This window comes from Carlito syrichta, unplaced genomic scaffold (assembly GCF_000164805.1).
Source record: "Carlito syrichta isolate Samal-C Ts95f unplaced genomic scaffold, Tarsius_syrichta-2.0.1 Scaffold104885, whole genome shotgun sequence".
Lineage (NCBI taxonomy): Eukaryota > Metazoa > Chordata > Mammalia > Primates > Tarsiidae > Carlito > Carlito syrichta.
The window spans coordinates 25,167-31,109 of record NW_007048981.1 but is presented as its reverse complement, the minus strand read 5'-3'; positions in this window follow the sequence as shown (position 1 = coordinate 31,109).

The following is a 5,943-nucleotide window of genomic DNA, read 5'->3' as shown; positions in this document are numbered from 1 at the left end:
GCCTGGGCAACTTGGCGAGACCTTGTCTCTACAATAAATCAAAATGAGCCAGGCGTGGTAACACGCGCCTGTAGTTCCAGCTACTTGGAAGGCTGAGGGGGAAGGATCGCCAGCAGGTCGAGGCTGTGGTGGCCGGGAGCGGCCGCTGCACTCCAGTCTGGGTGACAGAGCGAAACTCCAACTCAAAAAACAAAACAAAACAAAAAAAAAACAAGAAAAAAAGAAAACCTATTAAATAACGGTACGTGCTAAGGAGAGAAAAGATACAGTGATCAGTCGGCGTGTGGTGGGGTGTGAGGTTTCAGGAAGCGCGGCCAGGTTCTGTGATGGGGGGGACATTGGCATGAAGACCTAAGAGGTGATGGCCAGTGCTCTGAGGATGGTCGGGGGCGTCCTAGGCAGAGAACTGACAAGCCCTGACCTGGACGTACGGGGATCTCTCCGGCTGCTGGGTGGGAAACAGCTGATAGGAAGGCAAGGCTAGGAATCCTGTTTTCTTTCTTTTTTTTTTTGAGTTGGAGTCTCACTCTGTCGCCCAGATTGGAGTGCAGTGGCTGCTCCCGGCCACCGCAACCTCGACCCACTGGGCTCCGGCAATCCTTCTTTCTCAGCCTTCCAAGTAGCCAGAACTACAGGCGTGCGCTACCACGCCGGGCTAATTTTTTTTTTAATTTATTGTAGAGATGCGGTCTCGCCAGGTTGCCCAGGCAGGTCTTGAACCCCCGAACTCAGGCAATCCACTCACCTCAGCCTCCCAAAGGCCCAGGATTACAGGCTGAGCCACCGAGCCCAGCTGGGGAGAGTTTTCTATTTATTTGTTTATTTCGGCGACGGAGTCTCATTGGGTCGCCCAGGCTGGAGTGCAGTGGCGCAATCACAGCTCACTGCAGCCTCCAACTCCTGCGTCCAACTCCTGAATTCAACCGATCCTTCCGCCTCGGTCTCCTGAGTAGCTGACAACCCCGGCATGCACCACTACTAATTATCCTAGCTTATTTATTTATTTTGAGTTGGAGTCTTACTCTGTTGCCCAGGCTGGAGAGCAGTGGCACGCTCTCGGCCACCGCAGCCTCGACCTGCTGGGCTCCGGCGATCCTTCCGCCTCAGCCTTCCAAGGAGTTGGAACCACAGATGCACGCCACCAAGCCCCGTTCCTTTTTGACTTACTGTTGAGGTCTCACCAAGTTGCCCGGGCTGGTCTCAAACCCCTGAACTCAGGCGATTCTCTCGCCTCAGCCTCTCAAAGTGTTGGGATTACCGACATGAGCCACCAAGCCCAGCTTAAAAATTTCTTTTCAACTTTAGCTGGGTGCGGTGGGTCGCACCTGTAGTCCCAGCTACTCGGGAGGCTGAGGCGGGAGGATGGCCTGAGCCCGGGTGTTTAAGGCTGCAGTGAGTTGTGATCAGGCCACTGCACTCCAGCCTGGGCGACAGAGCGAGACCTGGGTGCTGGAAACAACAACAAAAAGCTGACTTCAATGAACTGGCTTTGCGGCAGCGCCTGGCCACCTCGCTGGACTCATGTCCATCATGTCTGTGGCTCAAACTAAGGTTTCCCGAGGACTTCCCATGGGCCTGCAGCCCTGCTGACTCCGGAATGCAACAGGGCAGGGAGCCAGGTGTGATGGGCCCTAAGGAGGCTCTGGGGAAGAGACGGGCCCAGGGGTGCAGGAAGCGGGGTGCAGGAAGCAGAAAGAGGAAGCCGCACCCACAAGCAGGGCCCTTGCCCGCCGGAGTGCTCAGCACATGACTCCTGCAGACCTGCGACAAGCTGACAGTGGGGAGAAGCCAGGCCAAGCCACGCCGTTGTCGTCTCCTGTTTTGTGGCTTCTGCACTTGAGTGAGCCTTGGTGACCAGAGTCCCAAGTCAGGGTGTCTACAGAACCGGCTCCCTATGGAGGTGCTAGTGGGGGGTCCCTCCAGCTTCTTGTTCTTTGTTTTTTTGGAGTTTTTTTGGTCTCCCTGTGTTGCCCAGGTTGAAGTGCAGTGGCGGGATCAGGGCTCACGGCAGCCTCCACCTTCTGGGCTCAGGCAATCCTCCCACCTCAGCCTCCCGAGTAGCTGGGACTAGAGACGCCACCATGCCCGGCTAGTTTTTTATTATTTTTATTTTTATTTTTTTATGAGTTGGAGTCTCACTCTGTCGCCCAGACTGGAGTGCAGTGGCCACTCCTGGCCACCGCGGCCTCGACCTGCTGGGCTCCGGCAATCCTCCCGCCTCAGCCTTCCAAGTAGCTGAAATTACAGGCGGGCGCTACCACGCCCACCTCATTTTTTTATTTATTGTAGAGATGAGGTCTCGCCAAGTTGCCCAGGTGGGACTCGAACCCTTGGGATCAGGCAATCCACTCGTCTCAGCCTCCCAAGGCACGGGATTACAGGCTGAGCCACCGAGCCCAGCTAAAAAAAGAATACTTTAAAGACTGGGCGCAGTGGCTCACGCCTATAATTCCAGCACTTTGAGAGGCCAAGGTGAGAGGATTGCCTGAGCCCGCGGGGTTCAAGACCTGCCCGGGCAACTTGGTGAGACCTCATCTCTACAATAAACCAAAAACTGGCCGGGCGTGGTAGCGCACGCCTGGAGTTTCAGCTACTCGGAAGGCTGAGGCGGGAGGATCGCCGGAGTCCAGCAGGTCGAGGCTGCGGTGGCCAGGAGCAACCACTGCACTCCAGTCTGGGCAACTGAGTGAGACTCCAACTCACAAAAAAAAAAAAAAGATGTCAATAGTAGAACAATTTAAAGTTGCTTCTTCAACTCATGTGACGTCAGTGGGTGGCTCTGTTCTAGATCCCGTGAAGGTTGCAAAACTCACTGAAATGAGACAAATGCGCACTCACATCATGCATATAATTTCACACCCAAAGAATGAATAGAAATTCTGTGCCATGATGTCCTTTTCTTTCTGGTCTTTGCTCACACGTCATCTTTGCAGAAACACCTTCCCTGACCACCTCATCTGAAATTGTAACTTCTTGCCTCCCACCTTTTTCTGTTGTTTTCTTCGCAACTCAGCTGCAGGCAAACAAGAATTTGTATTTTTTTATTTTTTCTTTTTTGAGTTGGAGTCTCACTCGGTCGCCCAGACTGGAGCGCAGTGGCCGCTCCCGGCCACCGCAGCCTCGACCTGCCGGGCTCCGGCGATCCTTCCGCCTCAGCCTTCCGAGTAGCCGGAATTACAGGTACACGCTACCACGCCCGGCTGATTTGTTTTTGTTTGTTTTTTTTTGAGTCAGGGTCTCACTGTGTTGCCCAGGCTGGAGTACAGTGGCATGATCACAGCTTACTGCAGCCTAGACCTCCTGGGCTCAGGCGATCCTCCCACCTCAGCCTCCCGAGTAGCTGGGAGTGCAGGCACTGCCACACTTGACTCATTTAAAAAATTTTTTTTTTGTAGAGCCAAGGTCTCGCTGTGTTGCCCCGGCTGGTCTCAAACTCCTGGCCTCCTGTGACTCTCCCACCACGGCCTCTCAAAGTGCTGGGGTGACAGGCATGAGCCACCACGCCTGACCTAATACTTTTTTTTACAGTAGCTTTATTAAGATGTAATCCGAGCCGGGCTCGGTGGCTCAGCCTGTAATCCCGCGCCTTTGGGAGGCTGAGGTGAGTGGATTGCCTGAGCCTGCGGGTTCGAGACCAGCCCTGGAAACTTGTCAAGACCTCGTCCCTACAGCAGATCACAAAAATTAACCGGGCATGGTGGCACGTGCCTGTAGTTCCAGCTACTTGGAAGACTGAGGCGGAAGGATCGCCGGAGCCCAGCAGGTCGACAATGGGGTGGCCGTAGGTGTGCCACTGCACTCCAGCCTGGGTGACAGAGTGAGACTCCAACTCAAAAAAAAAAAAAAAAAAAAAAAAGATGTAATCCACATACCCTAAGATTCATCCATGTGACGTGTATAATTGATTGGTGTCGAGCATGTTCAGAGTTATGCAACCATCACCCCCACGTCAGACAGATTCATCACCCCAAGTTGCTATCACTGACTTCCAGCCTTCTCTCCCAGTCCCTGGCACCCATGAATCCACTTTCTTCTCTGTAGACTGGCCTATTCTGGACGTCCCAAATACACGCCGTCACACACCGTATGGCCTTTTGTGTTTGGGTCTCTCCCTGAGCATGATGTCCTCAAGGTCCATTGTAGCCTGTGTCATGACCTTCTTCCTTTTCATGACTGAGTCATATTCCGTGTGTGGGTGGACATTTGGGTTGTCTGCACTTTGGGGTGGTTACGAATAATGCTGTGGTCGGCCGGGTGTGGTGGCTCCCGCCTGTCGTCCCAGCACTTTGGGAGGCCAAGACAGGAGGATTGCTTGAGCCCAGGGGTTCGAGGCCAGCCTAGGCAACTTGGACGGACCGCGTCTCCACAATCAATCAAAAAAATTAGCCGGGCGTGGTTGCACCTGGAGTCCCAGCTACTCGGGAGGCTGCGGCGGGAGGATCGCCTAAGCCCAGGAGGTCGAGGCTGCAGTAGCTGTGAGCGTGCTGCTGCACTCCAGCCTGGGTGGCAGAGTGAGATTCTGATTCAAAACAAAAAAAATAATGCCGGGCATTAAAAAATAATGCTGGGCAACCCCTTTGGGCCCCCTCCCACTGGGGGAGCTTTTTGGTCCTCTCAATAAATCCTGCTGCCGGGCTCGGTGGCTCAGCCTGTAATCTCGCGCCTTTGGGAGGCTGAAGTGAGTGGATGGCCTGAGCCTGCGGGTTCGAGACCCGCCTGGGCAGCGAGACCTCATCTCTACAATCAATCAAAAAATCAGCCGGGCGTGGTAGCGGGTCGAGGCTGCGGTGGCCCGGAGCGGCCACTGCACTCCAGTCTGGGTGACGGAGTGAGACTCCAACTCAAAAAAAAAAAAATCCTGCTTTAAAATAATAAGAATAATAGTAATAAAGCCACTGTCGTGGGTATGTGATTTGCTTGGACATAGGTGCTTATTCCTCTCAGGTAGATACCCAGGAATGTCATGCTGTGGCCTAGAATAATTCTGAGCTAGCTTTTGGAGGGACTGCCGGACTGTTTTTCACGGCGGCCACACCATCTTAAATCCCACCGACAGTGTCCGAGGGTTCCCATTTCTCCCCAGCCCTGCCAACACTCATTTTCTTCCTTTTTCCCCCCTTCTTCGTTCGTTTGGATTTGTTTTGTTTCGAGTCATCGCCATCCAAGGAGGCGTGAACCGGCCTCTCGCTGTGGTTTGGGGCGTTGGCCTGAGGAGGAAGGATGGTGAGTGTGCAGCTTTACAGAAGGGCACGGGTCATCTGCATACCACCGCAGCCTCGACCTCCTGGGCTCGGGCGATCCTCCTGTCTCAGCCTCCCGAGTGGCTGGGACTACAGGTGCCACCATGCCCGGCTATTTTTTTTTTGTAGCGAAGAGGTCTCGCCTAGTGTCCTAGGCTGGTCTCGAACCCCCGGGCTCAGACCCTCCTCCCGCCTCTGCCTCCCAAAGTGCTGGGATGACAGGCGTGAGCCACCACGCCCGGCCTGAGCAGGGATTTTTAAAGTCTGTTTTGCTCCTTGCTGGGCCTCAGGAGCACTCAGCAGGAGGTTCATCCATGTTTGTTGACTGAATAAACGATTGACTGAATGGCTGGGGGGGGGGTTTGGATGGCCGGCACGTGCTGATGTTGGCTCCCATCCGTGCTTATCACCTGCGGTGTGGCTGCCTCGTCGCGGGGTGCGTGTGCCTGGCTTCGGCCCACCCAGCTGAGGGTCCGTCCCGGGCGCCCCCCTCTGCCACCGGCCCCCCCGAGAACCACGCCCTCTACCGAGCAGAGCCATTTCCGCCCATTCCGCGCAGACTCAGCTCGACCGGAGGGCCGCTTCCGGCCGCGGTTGCCCCGGGCAACGCGTGGTGCCTCGCTTCCTGTATTGATTCGAATCGCCGGTGACGTCACGTCCTCCCGAGATGCCCGACGCGCGCAGGCGCACCCGCGCGGAGTGG